We start from the raw sequence: 18,969 nt of genomic DNA on the forward strand, positions 1-18,969 counted from the left end.
CCTAATCTCTCGAAGACGATCCTGTTTAAAAAGAGGGATCTTTGAAGAAATCATCAGTAATGATGAGGCCAAAATGTAAGCAGTGGGAAATACGATTGTCATCCTTATAAGCAAGTAAATATGGAGACAGATAAAGGGAGATAGAGAGGCAGAGCCAATTACCAGAGACAGGGATTGACTTGTGTCAAGAATTGTCACTGCTGGAACTCTGCAGAATTCACTGATTGCACAACTCTTCTTACACCTTTGTATTGGGCTCCAATGTGTGGAAATGCAGTAAACCACCCCAAAATTTCACCTGTGTCAGAGGATGAAACTGAGATACATTTTGGAGGTCACAACCCAAGGAAAAAAAGTTAATAAAAAGATTAAGGTCAACTCAGGATTATAGAATGATACCCATTCTGCTAGATCTCTCAAGTGTATCAAAGGAGCTCCTCTTATATTAGAAGATTACAGCACAAAAAAAATGTAAGGTTGCAACCTTATTTAATAAGTTGCTAGGAAAATGCAAAGAAAATAGAGTCACCCAGGCTAAGGAAATTTCCTAGAGGAAATACTAGCCTCTAATAACTTACAGATGCAACAAACAGTAAACTCATTGCATGTCCTAGCTAGACAAATATCACATATCACATTTGTGGTAGGGTAAATAATGTACTGTGGTGGGGAAAGGGTTGTGTATTCTTAATTTTAATCCATTCAGAAGGGTCTGAAGATTTGAAAGATTTTATTTATAGTTAAGATATGATCCAAGTGAATGAGGTTGAGACAATACTAATAATGGAGGCTTTATGAAGAGAGAGAAGCTTTTGGAGACAAAAGCTGGAAATCAACAGAAATTGAAACAGAAAGGAGAGGACAATGGCATGTGAAAGGGATGCCAGTAATTCCAAGGATTTTCAGCCAAATAGAATGTTTTTGACTTTGTGAGAAATGATATCTTCTAGCCTGTGTATCCATGAGCCAATAATACTCTGTTGTTAAGCCAACCTATTATGTTGTATTTGTCATACAAGACAGAAATCTAAGACATTTTTCTGCATTGGAAAATGAGGTGATTCTATTATCAATGTAATAGAAATGTAGAAATGGTTTTAAAATTTGGGAATGGGTAAAGAATGAAAGCATTATTTGGTGCTTGAAAGAAAAAAACTTAGATTACTTTGCAGAAACTTTTGGGGAAAATATACACATTATGGTACCACCAATGAGACCTTATAAGGAAATAATGAATGAGCTATTGGAAACTGGAGGGAAGGTTATCCTTGTTATAAAGTTGATGACAATTTGTGAGATGATGGCCCAATGTAGGATTGAAAGTGTAATTTGTAAAAAATGAACTTGGGTATTGAGCTGAAGAGATTTCCAAGCTAATTATGGAAGGTACAGCCTGGTTTCTCCTTGCAGTCCATAGTAAAATGTTAGAAGAAAGAGAAAAGCTGAAATTAATCTATAGAAGAAAAACAAAGCAGGAATTGTTGAATCTGAAAATACTCAGCCTATACAGAAAATGTGTTCTGAGACTAAGACCAGAATGGGCCTATATCAGAGACATTTTTGAGCTTTCAAGAAGTGACTCCCGTAGAAATGGGTACTATGTGAGTTTAATTGAACAATCCTATTCTAAAGAGGGTGTGGCTGGACGTGAATCCAGCCAAGCATTTCAATGGAAGTAGGAGGTGTAGTAAGTACTTTTATCTGATATTTTGAACCACCTTGAACTGCATACACTACTGAAAAATTTGGATATCCGGGATGAAAAAAAGAAATACAAAACTGGATGAAAAGAACAGAGCAGGGATAATTGAAACTCCAACTCTGTGCTTGAAGGGAATGGACAATCTTTCCTGGCACTTGGGGGGGTTGTGTGTTAAGTCTCAATATTCACCAAAAATGCCACCACCCCAGTGCTTTGATATGATGAGGCTTATATCCCTGTGTTCCGAGAGAGTGTGGCAGCCTTTCGGTTTTAAGGGAAAGGTGGGGACTGTACTCTGGTGTCCTGGGAGAGCACAGCTGCTGCATAAGTGCATGAAAAACATGGTGCTGATGTTCATACTCAAAGGGCAATACACTGATCCACAGATGAGTCTCAGTCCTTGCAATCTGATGGAGCTTGTCCTGTTAACTTTCAGAATTACTTGGGACATGTGACCCCTGTTTTCCTTCCAATTTTGTCCTAATGAAATCACAATGTTTATTCTTTGTCTGTACCATCTAAGGATATTGGAAGCAAAGAAATTATTTTCTAGGTTTCACTGGTCCATGAGGGAAATTTTGGCCTACAACAGAACAAACCACAACAGATATTTAAAAGAGTTTGTACCCATAGTTGTTAAATTACTTAAGTGTTCTGAGATATAATGAAATGAATGTGTTTTGCATATTTGAATCATATATGGCATGTTGAATTACGTACTCAAATAATTAAACAAACAAAAAAGAAATCATACACCTTATTAAAATTTATCCATTCCTCTGGGTGTGTAAATATGACTTTTTGAAGATGTTTTTAGTTATGTTGTGGCCCAGCAGAATGAGGCTTCATGAAGGAAAAAAATATTTGGGAGAGAGATGCTAGAAGGGAATAAGTCCTTCTAGAGAAAGGAGAGGACATTACTAAGTGATGGGAAAGCCAAGAAACCCAGGGATTGCTGGTCAGCCAAAATACTGCCAGTCTTGGAGGATGCAAGCCTTCTGGTATCTGAAAGCATGAGCACTTTTGCATTTTTCACAGCAACTGGAAAACTGAGACAAGAATATTATTCTATACATCTCAGTCCATTTCAATTTGTATATTATTTCTGACTTACACTGAAAAAATTAAAAGGCTTTCAACAATGGAAGAAACAGAGTGAGAAGTAGTACCAGAAACAATAGGACAGATATATTAGATTCATCAGAATGTAAATTAAACATAGCCATGGCTAATATGCTTAAAGTTCTTATGAAATACATAATAACATGAACAGATGGGTAACAAAAACAAACTTGGGTACTCAAAATATGCATTTCTTATTATCTTTCACTAATCATATTTTTAATTTATAATGTGCATCACTAAATCAGTCTTGCTAATTATATACTTTAAGCTTTTTATTATTTTTCTAATTTGTCTTTTTCATCCTAAACAAATTTTGGATACTTCCAAGTGTCCTAGCCATAAAACCATTTTTTATTTTCAGTGTTTAATATCTTTCATTATTTACCCTTTAGTAAAATTTTATGTATATGAATATAATTTTAAGCTACAAAAAAAAAGAATCCCCTGAGAAACATTAACCTACATAAAAAATGGAGTAGTGTTGATAAATACAGTACTTTTTAAATACTTTTTGCTCAAAAAAACTCCCTTTTTCTATACCATTCATGATCTTTTGATTGTTGTAATTTTTATTTGCTTTTTTGGGGAGGTGCTCTTTTTATTTCATTTTTATTAATTATATTTGCACGTGTTTTATATCAAACAAATATACATTCCTTATTCTAAGCCTCCAAACCTTTGCAACTTCTAACTTATTTACTGTATCTGAGGATTTGCAATTTTTAGACATCACTTGTAATTTATATCATGCAATATTTATGCTTAGGTGTCTTGTTTATTTCACTGAGAATGTTTTCAAGGTTCTTCCTAATTGCATCACATCTCAGGATTTCAGTATTAAATTGGAATAATATGCCATTTTGTGCCTGTAATACATCTTGTTTATATATGCATTTCTAGATGGACACAGGCTATTCTTAATTTTTTTGTCCAATTTTTAATCACTGTTTTTACCCACTTTGCATTTGTTTTGCTTGTCTTTTTGTTGTCATTTTAGAAAATTTTATGTATATTCAGGAAATTAAGCTCTTACCTGCTATATGGTTTGCAGCTATTGTTTACCATGTTATAGATTGACTTTTCTTTATAATATTTTTTGAAATACAACCTGTTATTTTTGATGAAGTTAAATTTATCCATTCTTTCTTTTGTTGCTTGAGTTTTTGTGTTTTACTGAAGAATTCTATTATATAATCCAGGTCATAAAGACTTGCCCTAAGTTATCTTTAAAGAACTTGATACAGGTAGCCCTTTTACTTAGGTTCTTCACCCACTTTGATTTTACTTAGGTTATTGATCCATGCTGAGTTCACTTTCTCATAAGACATGAAGTAGGTATCTATTTTCAAACCTTTACATGTGGATATCCAGTTTTCCTACCCCCTCATTGAAGAGACTATTTTTTTTTACCATTACATGTATTTCATACCCATGTCAAACATTATTTCAACATAGATCTGTCAATGTATTCAGCATTTTTAATTCTGATCCACTGGTATATGTCAATATCTGTGCCAGTAACACATTGTTTGGATTACTATGGCTTTGTAGTGCAACTTGAAATTGAAAATGTGATTTCTTCATATTTGTTGTTTTTTCACAATTCTTTTGATTGTTCTGTGCTGTAACAAAGAAATTAGGATTTCAGTGATGATTTTGATTACTGAATCATATTCTTTTTTTGCTTTCTGTGTTATTGGAGTAGACAACAGGGAATATTTGAAAGCCCTAAACTATAATTAAGCTGCCCTGAAATCTGAAATGATTGTAAAAGTACTTATCTTGTTATTTTGTGACTGTAAGAGTGGTAATGCCTTTTATCTGGTCATTTATTTGGAATCTGGATGATGCTCCTTTATGTATAGATTTATGGTACAGAATTGCATTAGACTTCTCTCAGAAACCAGAGGAGCAAGAGGAGAGTGGAAGGAAGTATTTAAAGCACTGAAAGAATAATACCAAGCTAACATCCCATATTTAGTGTATTTTTCCTTCAGATATAAAGAAGAAATAGACTTTCACAGGTGAAAAAAAAACTGAGCTAATTTGTCACCAGTACATCTGTCTTGCAAGGAATCCTTAAAGTAGTTCCTCAAAGAAAAGAAAAGTGTTACAGAATTCAAACTTGAATATATATATATAGAATAAAAAGGGGCCTCTGAAGGAACAAGTGGAGGAAAATACTAAATTACACTGTTATTATTATCATTGATCTAATAAATATTTTTTTCCAGAAATCAATACTGGCAATGTATTGGGTGATTACATTTATAGGTGAGGAAATTAATGACATCAATACTGTAATGGATGAAAGGAAAGAATTGGGAATTCTCTGATATTTAAGGTACCTGCACTACCTGTGAAGTTGCAGTATTATTTGAAAGTGGAGTTTGATCAAAGAAGACATATAAATCAGAAATATCACCCTGAAAGAAAAGCTGGAGTAGCTGTATTTATTTCAGACAAATCAGATGCAGAACAAGGAAAATGATCAGAGATAAAGAGAAGTGTTGCATAATGATAAAAGGGCTCATTTTCCAAGAAGTCATACAAATCCTTAATGTACATACCTTAATATACAGATCAAAATATATGAGGCAAAATTGTTAAAATTAAAGGAGAAAAAAATCCACTATTACAGGAGATTTCAACACAACTCTGTCATGTCTCTTTTGTTGATTTCTAATTATCAATACTGTAGTCTGGGAATATGCTTTATATTACTTCTATAATTTAATTTGTAAGTGTGTCATATCACAGAATGTGGACTATGTTGGTGAATGTTCCATTTGAGTCTGAAAAGAATATGTGTTCTGCTATTGTTGGATGGAATATTGCATAAATGAATGAGATTAAGGTTAACATAGTACTGTTCACACCTGTATCCTTAATGATTTTCTGCTTTCTGGATCTGCCAATTATTGAAAAAGTGTGTTGAAATCTCCAATTATAATATTGAACTTTTTCATTTGCATCAGTTTTTTGATGCTCTGATTTCAGGGTGACATTTCTGATTTATATGTCTCTTTGGAGTATTGACCCTTTTCTCATTAGATAGTGATACTATTGATATTTTTCATTGTCCTAAATTTTACTTCACTTGAAATTAAAATAGATATTACATCTTTATTTTGATTAAAGGTAGATAGTACAGCTTACTCTATCCTGTTGCTTTCATCAATGTCTGTATTAAAAATATAAGTTGGTCTCTTGTAGACTGAATATAGGAGTGTCTTGTTTTATTTCCTAGTTTGTAAATCTCTGCTATTTAGTTTGTGTTTTAACCATCAGGTTCAGATCTACCATATTTGTAATGTTTTTTCACATTTTGATTATTTCTTCCCTTCTTTAAATGCATTCTTGAGTTTTAAGTGAGCACTTGATATGATTTTATTTTCTCCCCTCTCTTAGCATATCAATCAAACCTTATAAAAACAAAAATCCTGCTTTATGGTTTTAAATGTACATTTACAACTAATCTGTGTCCACTTTGAAGTATACTTATACCCCTTCAAAGATAATACAGATATCTTGAAACAGAGCATTTCTAATTTCTCCCTTCCATCCCTTTGAAAATGACATACTACATTCTTCTTGTCATCATGCTGTAGTGATCAATATATCATTAGTATCATTGCTTTAAACAAATATTTATCTTTCATTGCATTTAATGGTAAGATAAATAATTATTTTCTACCTTTATTCATTGCTTTTCTGATTCTCTTCATCTTTATAGGTAGATTCAATTTCTCACCTCTATCATTTCCCTTGTCTCTGTAGAAATTGTTGACATTTTTATAGAGTATAACTGCTCAGAGTGAATTTACTCAATTTTCATTTGCTTGAAAATATTTTTATTTATCTTTCACCACTAGGGTTTGTTTCACTGAATATAACATTCTAGTGTCTTGTTTTTGATGGTTTGTCTGGTTACCTTCAACACTTCAAATATTTAAATAATTTACTCATCCTCATTTTCCTGGAATTGTCTGTAACAAATCAAGCATAATTCTTATCATTGTTCATCTATAATGAAGTTTTTTTCTCCTCCCTCTGGTTATTTCAAAGTTTTTTCTTTTCAATTTTCTGAAGTTTGTATATAAAAAGTTTAGTTGAACTTTTTATAGTATGCTGTTCCTTCTTATACAATTATTAGAGAATTTGAAGGTTTACAGACAAAAATTATAAGGAAAGTATAAATTTTAAAACTCCTTTTCTCTTTGAATTTCAATGTGGGGAAATTCTATTGATATATCCTCTATATTACTGATGATTTTAGTAGGCATTTCAATGTTCTGTTGTATTAATCAAAGGCATTCTTCATTTCTGTATAATGTTTTCTTTTTCCTTTTTTTTTTTTTACATGGGCAGGCACCAGGAATCGAACCTGGGTCCTCTGGCATGGCAGGCAAGCATTCTTGCCTGCTGAACCACCATGGCCTGCCTGTATAATGTTTTCTTATTTTTAACATTACCTTGGATTATTCTTTATTAGATTTTCATTCTCTGTGTTTGTCAATCTGAACTTTCTTTTATTTACTTTTCCCATTGTATGCCTTAACACAGTAATCATAATTGATTTAAATTCACTGTCTAGAAATTCTAAGTCATATATAATTTATACAATGAACATGATTCATATATATTAAAAATAGATAATCTCAGCTCATAAAAATAAATATTCAGCAAATAAATAAAAGCTATAAGGGAGAACCAAATGTAAATTTACTACATAAACATATAATAACCAAACTGAAATCTCAGTAGATTGTCAATTGGAAAAAAGGGAGGGGACAGTGTGAAGAATTGGTGAATGTGATAAAGTAATAGAAATGACCAAATATGAACAACAGGGGAGAAAAAGGGTGAAAAAATTTATTAAGGCCCAAGTTCTTTTGAACTCTAATGAAAAGTATAATATTCATATTATAGAGTCTTGTAGGGAGAGTAGAAAAAGATGTGCTGAGTAACTATTTGAATAGGTATTGACAAAAAATTTCTAGAGTTTCTAAACATATAGAAAACAACAGATAAAAGAAGTAAACAGCAAAGAGGATAAATACAAATAAACCCACTCTAATACACTCACAATTTTTACACATTCTCAAAATTAAAAAATATATATTTTGGAGAAAGAAGAAAGAAATTGCACTTTTCTTGTAGGTATAAAATAATAGAAACGATACTGAATTTCTCCTTAGAAACCTTGGAGGACAGAAGAAAGTGGCACAATATTGACAAATGACATCAGAAAATAATTGTCAACCCAGTATCCCATATCAAGTAAAAATATCTTTCAGAAATAAAGAGAAAAATATTTTCATATGAAGGAAGACTAATATAATGTGTTACTAGCAGGCCTATCGTACATTAATGGCTAAAGGAAAGTATATAAACAGAAACAAAAAATCAAATAAGGAATTTTCAAACATCAGGAAGAAGGAAACAAAACCGGAGAAAATAAAACCTTTGGTAAAAGAATACAATTTTCTTCTCCTCATGAATAAGATATCATTAAATATCAAAATAATGTGTTTGATATTTGAAGAAAAATTATAGTACTCTTTGATGTGCATCTCAAAGACTGTAGGGAAATATTTTACTTAACTATATTTTAAATAGGGAAGCTAAAATGATGTACTGGGTGTAAGATAACTATGCCTTACTTTATTAAAATATCAACATCATTTGAATATGTTATATTATTTATATAAAATATAAAGTTAAAGCAAACACTAGAACAGAGATATGCAAAAACACTTCATAGAATCAAAGTGGAATTATAGGACCAGTTTAAGTAAACCTAAGGAAGACAATAGAAAAGAAATGAATAAAAGACAGAGCATGACAAAATGAGACGTAAAACAGTGGACTTAAGCCCAATCATCTAAATAAATATATGAAATGTAAATGGTCTAAAAACATTAATTAAATACATCAACAACTTCAAAAAGATACAGAATTGAGGACAGGGAAAACTCACTCTCCCACCACTAGACAACCTAGAGAACATGCAAAATGTATCCAAAACAGTGGTTCTGTGGCTTGGGTCACCAGAGAAATTCCTTTGCAATATGTAAGGAATAGCTGGATGAGAAAGAATAGAAGCTACAATTGACAAATGGAGGTAAAAGTACTCAATCATGACCTCCCTTGAGGCCTGTGACTGTAACCGGTTGGAGTAGGCAGCCAAAAAATAGCACACACCTACTTTAACTGCCAGCAGAGGTAGTCAACCCCCAGAGTCCTGGAGCCTAGAGACTTTCAACATGAGATCCCAGGAGAAAGCAGACTCATTATATTCTCATACAAAGATTCTGCCAAGGTGCCCAGTATCTAAAAACAATCTTGAGGATGGCAGATGTAGGTGCCCAGATTTGGGGGAGAATGATAAACTCTCCCCTCAGTACGCAGAGCAATACTGAGCTAACAGATGGCCAATTAAGGAGAACCTCTTGGTCCTGCAGGCAGTATCCTTTCTGCACAGGTGATCAGGGCACACACAGCTTGGCTGCATACATAAGCAGAGAGGTGGATGAGGGAAGGAAATGCCTTGCAATGCTGGGTGTCCTTTCCCCACCACTGAGACTGGCTTGTGTATACTGCCCTGGGTCTTGCCAGTTGGCAAAACACAACACATTCTTGGGCCAGCTGCTGATTGATGAAGATGAACCTCTCAGTCCAGCAAGGCAAAGTCTTTCCTCAAAGGATTAAGGGAATCATGAGATCTATTGTGTCCAGAAGTGGAATCTTTACTGAGTACACATTATCCATCCCCCACCCCTGGAGGTGACTGCTTCCAGCACACCCTGACCTGTGAGAAACAGGGATGCCTCACCTTGGGAAACCATGGAGATACAGGTTAGTTCAGAAAGAATAGGTGGTGAGAGACAATGATACTCTGGTTTCTGCAGCCTGTGCTGGACTCTGACCTTGTCAACAGGCTGCCCAGCTAGCTGCTGCAGATGGAGAGAGGTGGAGTTGTGGAGAATAGGTGCTCAAGAGTACCATCTGCTGGGAAGACTGGGAAAGTGAAATATGGCAAGCTGCTTTTCTTGCTCAGCCTCTAACATCTTTCCAGAAGTGGTTGCATCCACAGCATGGCACCCCAACCCTGGTTTGTTTGGGAGATAGGAAATACGGACACCAAGTGCCAAATGAGACCTTCAATGCAAACTCAAGTTATAACAAAATCTTGACAAATAAGGGAAATTCACTTTCAAAATAATCTCATGAAGATAATCAGATGCCAAGAAAACAGGAAAAAAATGACAAGGCATAATGAAGAGACAAGAAGACATGGCCAAGCCATCTGATAAAATTAAAATGTCAGAAGAGACAGAATTTGGGGTTAAAGATATTCAAACAAATCTCCTAAATAAATTCTGTGAGTTAGGTAAAGAGACAAAGGATATCAAGAAGACAACTGGGAGAGAGTAAAAAATACTTTGAAAACAAAGAGTGAAATAGCAGTATTTTCAGAAATGAAATCTACCATAGCTCAAATTTAAAATATACTAGAGACAGGGCAGTGCAATGTTAGCTCAGTGACAGAATCCTTGCCTGCCATGCCAGAGACTTGGGTTTGATTCCTGGAGCCTTCCCATGACACCTTCCCCCCAATATATATATGTGTATATTTAGTATATATATTACAAACACACTACAGCAAATTAGAGAAAGAATTAACAGTGAATGAATTAGGACAGAGCAACGAAATTTGAACACACACAAGAAAAAAATGAAGTAAAAATGGAAAAATTTGAATTAGTTCCCAGGAAAAGGAACTGACGACAGAAGGCACACAAATATAACAATTATAGGTGTCCCAGTAGGAGAAAAAAAATGTAAATGGCTATGAAGATTATTTGATGAGACAATTGCAGCAAATTTACTGACCTTTCAAAAGACTTAAATATGCAGAACAAAGAAATCCAAGGTACTCCAAATAGAATAAATTGAAATAGACCTACTCCAAGACAAATATTTATCAGACTGTTAAATGTTGAAGATGAGAGAATCCTGAAAGCAGCAAGAGAAAAGAAATTCAACACACAAAATAGAAGCCATATAAGACTAAGGTGACTACTTATTAGGCACCATAGAGGCAAGAAGGCAATGAATGATATGATATATTTGAGATTCTGAGAAATAAAAATTGCCAGTCAATAATACTTTACCCAGCAAAACTGTCATTCAAAAGTGAAGGAGAGTTTAAAATTTTTACAGATTCAAATGAATGCTGAGAATTTTTTAACAGAAAACCTGCCCTGCAAGAAAAACTAATGGGAGTACTGCTGGTTGATAAAAAAAGAATGGAGAGAGAGGCTTGGAGGAGAATATAAAAATGATGATTATCAATAAGGATAACAAAAAGGATAAAAAGAGAGAAAAATAGGAGGTCTGACAAAGTCTAAGGATGAAAATTTGAAATAAGGATCGCCTTTACAATAATATCATTGTATGTTATTTGATTAAATTCCCAATCAAAAGACATATTGACAAAATGGAAAAAAATGTGATTCAGTTTTGGCTTTTTAAGAGACTCATTTTAGACATGATGGTATAAATGGCTTGAAAGTGAATAGGTAGAAGAATATATTCCATACAGGCAATAACCAAAAAAAAAGAAAAGAAAGTTCAGGTAGCTAAACTATACTAATAACAAATAACATAGAATTTAAATGCAAAAATATTATAGGAGACAATTAAGGACTCTATATATTACTAAAAGAGGAAATTCACCAAGAAGAAATAACAATCATAAGTATTTATGCACCTAATCAAGGTGCTCTAAAAATATAAGAGACAATCACTGACAAAACAAAAGGGACTAATAAACATTTCTACAATAATATTGGGGTACTTCAATGCACTACACCCTTCAATAAATAGAACATCTAGACAGAGGATTAATAATGAAATAAAGAAGTTAAATAATTTGTTAAATGAATTAGGTCAAAGAGGCATAAATAGATCATTGCATCCCAAGCAGAAGAATATACATTCTTCTCAAGTGCTCATGGGACATTTGAAATGATAGATCATATGCTGGAGTATAAAACTGATCTCAATAAAATTTAAAAAGATCAAGATTATTCAACACACTTTCTTTGATCATGGAATGAAACTGGAAATCAATAATAACTAGAAAAGCAGAACTTTCACAAATACATGGAGGCTAAACGACACACTATTTAATGGTAGCTTAAAAAAGAAATCCCAAGAAAAATCTGTAACTGGATATCCATATCCAAAGAATGAAAGAAGCCATGTACCTCACACCCCACACAAAAATGAAGCCAAAGTGGGCCAAAGACCTAAATATAAGAGCCACAGCTTTGAAACTATTAGAAGAAAATATTGGGAAACATCTTCAATACCTTCTGATAGGAGATATCTTTTTAGACTTCACACTCAAAGTCCAAGCAACAAAAGAAAAATATAGATAAGTAGAAACTCCTCAATATTGAATACTTCTTTGCTTCAAAGGACTTTGCCTAGGGGGTAAGGGTTGCCAAATCAATGGGAAAAAAATTTGATAGTCACATGTATGATAAGCGTTTAATATCTAGAATATATAAAGAAATCATACAACTCAACAATAAAAACACACTCAGTTATAAAATGGGCAGAAGACCTGAATACACATTTCTCCAAAAAAGAAATACAAATGACTAAAAACACATGAAAAGATGCTCCTGTTTCTTAACAATTAGGGAAATGTGAAGTAAAACCATAATGAGATATCATCTCACACCTATAATGACTACTATTAAGCAAAGAGGAAACTACACTTGTTGGAGAGGATGTGAAGAAGTGGGAATACATTCACTGCTGGTTGGGATGTAAAATGATACAGGCACTGTGGAAGACAGTTTGGCATTTCCTCAGAAATCTAAATATTGGCTTACCTTATGACCCAGCAATTCCACTACTCAGTATATACATAGACGTTTCAAAAGTTGGGACATAAGCAGACTTTTGCATGCTGAGGTTCATAACAGCAATATTCACAATTGCTAAAAGGTGAAAACACCTCATATGTCCATCAACTGATGAATGGATAAACAAAATGTGGCATATACATATAATGGAATATCACTCAGTATAAGAAGGAATGAAATCCATGACAACATGGATGAAACCTGAGGACTTAATGTTGAATGGAATAAGTCAAACACAGAAGGTCAGATATTAAATGATTTCACTAATATGAACTAAAATGTGATAACTCATAGTTATAAGACATAGAATATAGTTTACCAAGAGATTGATTGAAGCTAGAGAATAAGGAGTGGTTTTTGAAAAAAATATATTTATAATACTCAATGAGGTTGAACTTAAATATTTGGAAATGTTTGGAAATAGAGGTGAGGGTTGCTCATTATTGAGATAATAAGTAATAGTGCTGAGTTGTATGTGAATTGGGTTGAAAGGGGCTATTTAGAGTTATGTATGTCACCAGAAGGAAAGCTAGAGGTTCAAATATGGGATTGTATAATATAGTGAATCTTTAGACAGATGTTGTATATGATTAACACTACAAATGTATGTTATTTCCTCAACAAGTACAAATGTGTGAAACTTACAAATAGTTAATATAAGATTAGTATACAGGAAAAACTATCTATTACAACTATGGACTATAGATAATAGTATATATTAATATCCCTTCATCAACAATAACAAGTGTACCTCACCAACATTAGGAGTTAATAATAGGGTGAGATAAGGTTCATGAGTTGTTCTGGGTTTTCTTTTTATGTCCTTCTCTTCTTTTTATTTTTGGAGTAATCAAGATAGTATAAAATTGCATGTGATGATTTAACAACCGGTGATGACACTTTGAAATGTAGATTATATACTTTAGATTACACGGTATATGAATAAATCCCAATAAAGTTTGCAGTTAAGGAAAGAGTTTTTAAAAAAAGACAATAGAGTGGATTTAAAACAAGAAACAACTTTATGTCCTCTGCAAAAACTCACTAAAATTTAATTATGTAGGCATGCTTAAAGTAAAAGATAGATCCAATATATACCATGAAAACACTATAAAAGAAATCATGTATCTTGTTAATATCAGATATAATAGACATCATTGCAAAGAAAATTACCAGGATAGAGAAGGAAAATATAAATTTATAAAATGGTCAATCCATCAGGAGGACTTAACTGTCCTAACTATTTTCACCTCAAACAACAAAGCTGCAAAGTGAAGAAAAATGGTAGACCTGAAAAGAGGAAGAGAAAATACACTAGTTTGGGTAAATAAATCAGCATCTCTCAAAATTAATAGAATCATCAGCAAGGATATAGAACTCAACAGCTACATCAACCAATAGAATCTAATTGGATTTTATGGACTATTAAAGGAATCAAGAGCAAAATATTTGTTCTTTTATGGGCGCATGGAACATTGATCATGATAAAGCATATACTAAATCATAACACACTCCTCAAAATTTTAATTGGGAACTTACAGAGTATGTTCTCTGAGCATAATGAAATTGAACTAGAAATCACTATTAGAAATACAACAAGAAAATCTCTAAACATTTGTTAACTGAACTACACATTCACTTGTTACCCATAGGTAATAGGAGCTCTAAAGAAATTTGAAAGTACATTAAATCAAATGAAAAATAAAATAGGGCACATAAATTTTAGACACCCTTAAGTAGTGTTAAAAGTGATATTTATGGGCTTTGTTACAATAGGGCCAGGATGGAGTTTCTTCACCCTTGGGTTTGAGAGCAAAGAATGTCTCTGAGGAGGAAGTAGATGAGGAACATGTGATAATCACTTTAGTTCCAATAAAAGAGGAACTTCAAGAAGACCATCAAATGGAACCAAGTACTTCTACTGCAGAAGTTAAACCAAAGAAGTCTAGGAAAAGGGATAAAGTTCCTCTTCCTCAATCCAAAGCTTGCTCAAAACCTACAGTACCAGCACTTCCCTTGCCAACCATTTTGCCTCCAATTAATAAGGTACACCGGGACACTTTGCGGAAGTGGTGCCAGAATTTTAATTTGAGTACCGATGGCCCGAAAATAGAGGTTTATCTGAGACTCCAGCAACATGCTTACCCTGAGCAAAAACAGGATATTCCTGACACACCGCGGAAGGCCAAGCTGGAGTCACGTTCGAAGAATTGCAAGACAATGACCAAGACAGGAAAGGGTCAGAAAAAGGAGAAAGAAGAAATGACTAAAAAAATTGAAGTAATAACTTCTGCTCAGGAGGCAATGTTAGCATCGTGGACAAGAATTGCTGCAAGAGCAGTTCAGCCTAAGACTGCGAATTCATGTCCCATACCTACTTCTGTTGAGACCTTTTTGCTGCAAGCCTCAGGTGTCAGATGGTGTGTGGTCCATGGCAGAGTTCTTCCTGCAGACACAAAGGGTTGGGTTCGCCTACAGTTCCATGCAGGTCAGGCCTGGGTACCTGACACTCCCAAGAGGATGATCTCTCTCTTTCTGTTACCAGCCTGCACTTTTGCATCAGTGGACGTAGAAGACAATATGTTGTGCCCAGAATGTGTGAAGAGGAACAAGAAGTTAATGAAAAGATTAATTTTAATTGGGAAGGAGAAGCGATCTGCTTTGAACACACCACCATCTCTATTTTTGGAAGGGCAATGTTTTAGTAAACAACAAATGACTGAGAGTCCGTAGCTAAATTGGCTTGCATCCAGATGATTAATGTGCTGTGTCCTAAACATCCTCAATGCTGCTTGCTTTTTTGAGTAAAAATGTGAATGAACATTTTTGGGTTTATCAAAAAGTGACTGCTACTGCTACTTTTTATGAATTGGGTTTAGTAAAAGGTAATCCTGTTCACGTCAATTAAAATTTTCTCCATGTGTTGGTTCCATAGAAATTACTGTTAGAGGAGAGCTCAAGTACAGGAAATGTATCCATAAATATTTTAACATTCTGTGTATAGCTATATAGAATATGTTTTTGCTATCTTAAAAAATCTGTATGTGGGTATATCCACAATAATTTAAAAACTACTTGGATATATTATGAAATATTTCTTATTGTAATATTCACACAGTTAGCCTTGTTCAATCATATTGTGTGTGTGCATTTGTACAATGAAATTTCTACACGTGGATTTGTTAAATAAAATTTGTGCAAATGGAAAAAAAAAGTGATATTTATGGCATTAGTGGTGCCAAAAAAGTCACCAACGCACTGGGCAGCCATCTCCTACCATTGTCTACCCCAACCTCTTCCCCTCTTGCATGTTTGCATGCAGACATTTTTTAATGTTTTCATTTTGCAGACTGGAGGAATTAAGTCTCAAGTATGAAAAATAAGCTACCCAGAATTGGAATGGCTTTGCTGTACCTTGGGCCCAAGACTGGGGACAAGTAACTCTGGCTTCTTGTCAGGTCAGAAACTCTGCACTAAGTTTGCTTGCTACATGCTTTTTCTTAGTGGCAGGCCCCCAATTCCCATGGGGTGAACAAGAATCCAACCCTTGGGAAGCACTGGGCCTTTATCTCCAAAGGAATGTGGGCAGGTGGCACTGCCATCCACCAACACTGATCTGAACAGTTGGACTCCTTGGCAAAATCAGCCATGAAAGAACTTCTGCTCTTTTTTTTTTGTACACTTTGTGTTGCATAAGTATAATGTGGACATTTGCTGGGAATGTTTGTTGTTCCTGAACTTGTGCTCCAATGACACACATACCAATTGTCTCCACAATGGTTGCATTAATAAAAAGGATGATTATCAAATAAATAAGATAAATTTCCACTTCAAGAAACTAGATCAAAGGAAGAACCAAATATAACTCAAATGATCAGGGACAGGAAAAAAGTAAAATGTACAAATCTAAACGAAATTGAAAGAAGCAAATCCATAGGAAAAAGAGATGAAGTAAAAAGCTGCTTCTTCATCACATACGATAAAATAATAAATATCTGGAAATGTGTTCTAGTTTGAAAATTGTTAGAATGTGATATACCAGAAGCAAAATGGCTTTTGAAAAGGAAAATTTATTATGTTGCAAGTTTACAGTTTGAAGACCATGAAAATGTCCAAATTAAGGCACCAATGAATGATTACCTTCCCCTAAGAAGGGCTGATGAAGTTTGGGGTTTCTCTCTCTGCTAGAAGGACACATTGCAAAGACTGCTGGCTTTCTCATTTCATGAAGATCCCCTCAGGGCATTTTACTTCTTCATATGCAAAGTTCTCTGATTGCATGGGCTCTTGTGGCTCTTAAGCTTTTTCTGAAATGGTTCCCACTTAAAGAGCTCCAGTAAGCAGCCCTACTTTGAATGGGTGAAGACATATCTCTTTGGAAACTATCTAATCAAAAGTTACTGTATATGACTGGGTGGGTCACATCTCAATGGATAATCAAAAAGCTCCCATGAAGCAATATTGAATGAGGATTAAAGGGCATGGCTTTTTTGGGGTACACAAGAGATTCAAACTGACAGAGAAGGCAAAAAAGACACACAGAATAAAGAATAAGGGGGAAAATGAAAGTGTTCACTTGTAGAATTAAAGTAATAATAATTTTTAAATAACATATATATGTAAAGATAATAAGGAAGTCCTAACAGTAACTTAATGCCTTAAAATCGACAACATAAGAAATGACCCAGCTTCTTGAAAGGAACAAACTACCAAACCTCAACCAAGTAGAAATACACAATTTGAGAAGTTTCACCATTAAAAATAAATTAGTATTATCTTCTTAAATGTCCTAAAATAAATCTCCTAGTGCATATTTTTGACAGAAATTTTCAAAATATTTAAAGAATAGCTAGCAGAAATTTTACACCATTTTCTCTAGAGATTAGGAAGAAATAATACTTACCCATCTATTTTATGTCTCTATTAGGACACTAAAGCCAGATGTAGAAAAATATCACAAATACACACACAGATACACACTAAACAATCTAGCAAAACAACTATAAACCAATATGCCTCATGCATTACATACCAAAAAAAAAAAAAACACCTATTGGTAAATTGAATCTAGCAATTTGCTAGAAGATGTAAACACTCTGATCAAGGGAAGAATTCCTAAAAACAAAGTTCATAAGAGCTATATTAATTGACACAGAAAACTCTTTGACTAAAATGCAACACCAATTCCCAATAAAGATTCTCAGCTAATTTGTTGTTCAGGGACTTTCTTCTGCTTTATGAAATGCATCTACAGAAATAGCGAACTGATAACATCATACATAACAGTGAATGATTGATGGCTCTCCCCACTGATTGCCAGTGATGAGGACCAAGGCCAGGATATCTCTTGTCAACACACCCTATTCAACATGATGCAGGAAGTTAAAGCCATGGTAATGGGCAAGAATATATAATAAATGACCTACAAATGGGAAGGAATAAATAAACTTAGGTTCACAATACAAATGCCTAAATAGCTCTAGAAGATTTATTCATAACAGCCAAAATTTGGGAATCACCTTGATGTATTTCAGTGGGTGAATGTTTAGATAATCTGTAATACCTGCATATAATAAAATATCCTTCAGCTGTAAAAAAGAGCAAATTATTGACATCTGCTACACCTTGGATGAATTTCAGATAATCAGGTTGAATGACAAAAAGTCAATCCTAAAAGTTACATACTGCCTCATTCCATTATTTAATATTTTTTAAAAGAAAAAATTATAAAAAGTGACTAAGTTAGTGATCACCATACCTTAGGTTTCGGAATGTGAGTGAGTGGTCATATATATGGTTATAAAAGGGCAATATGAGTGATTCATTGTTGTTGGAACTCCTCTATTCCTTAAGTGTGGTAGTGGATACAATATCTCAAAATGAAAACATTAATTTTAATAAAGGTATATCTATATCTATAATTATACCTATATCCATACCATGTTTGTATCAAATTAATATATCATCTATACACCTATATCTAAATCATGCACATCTATAATAGGTTGATATCTATACCTATATTGCCTATTTTCTGTAACCTATATATGTAAGTGGGAAACAGCAAAGAAATATGAACATGAAAGTAAAATGCATATTGAGATCAGAGGATTAAACATGGTAATCTCAGAAAAAAATAAAGAAAATATAGTGAACATAAATTATATAAATTCTCAAGATGGAACATAAATTAAT

At 33.7% G+C, this 18,969-nt stretch overlaps 1 pseudogene; it reads left to right on the plus strand.

Annotated features, from left to right (window-relative positions):
• Positions 1-9,676: 9,676 nt before the first annotated feature.
• Positions 9,677-15,699, plus strand: LOC143645641 (developmental pluripotency-associated protein 2 pseudogene; annotated as a pseudogene).
• Positions 15,700-18,969: the final 3,270 nt, after the last annotated feature.

Source organism: Tamandua tetradactyla, chromosome 9 (genome assembly GCF_023851605.1).
Source record: "Tamandua tetradactyla isolate mTamTet1 chromosome 9, mTamTet1.pri, whole genome shotgun sequence".
NCBI lineage: Eukaryota > Metazoa > Chordata > Mammalia > Pilosa > Myrmecophagidae > Tamandua > Tamandua tetradactyla.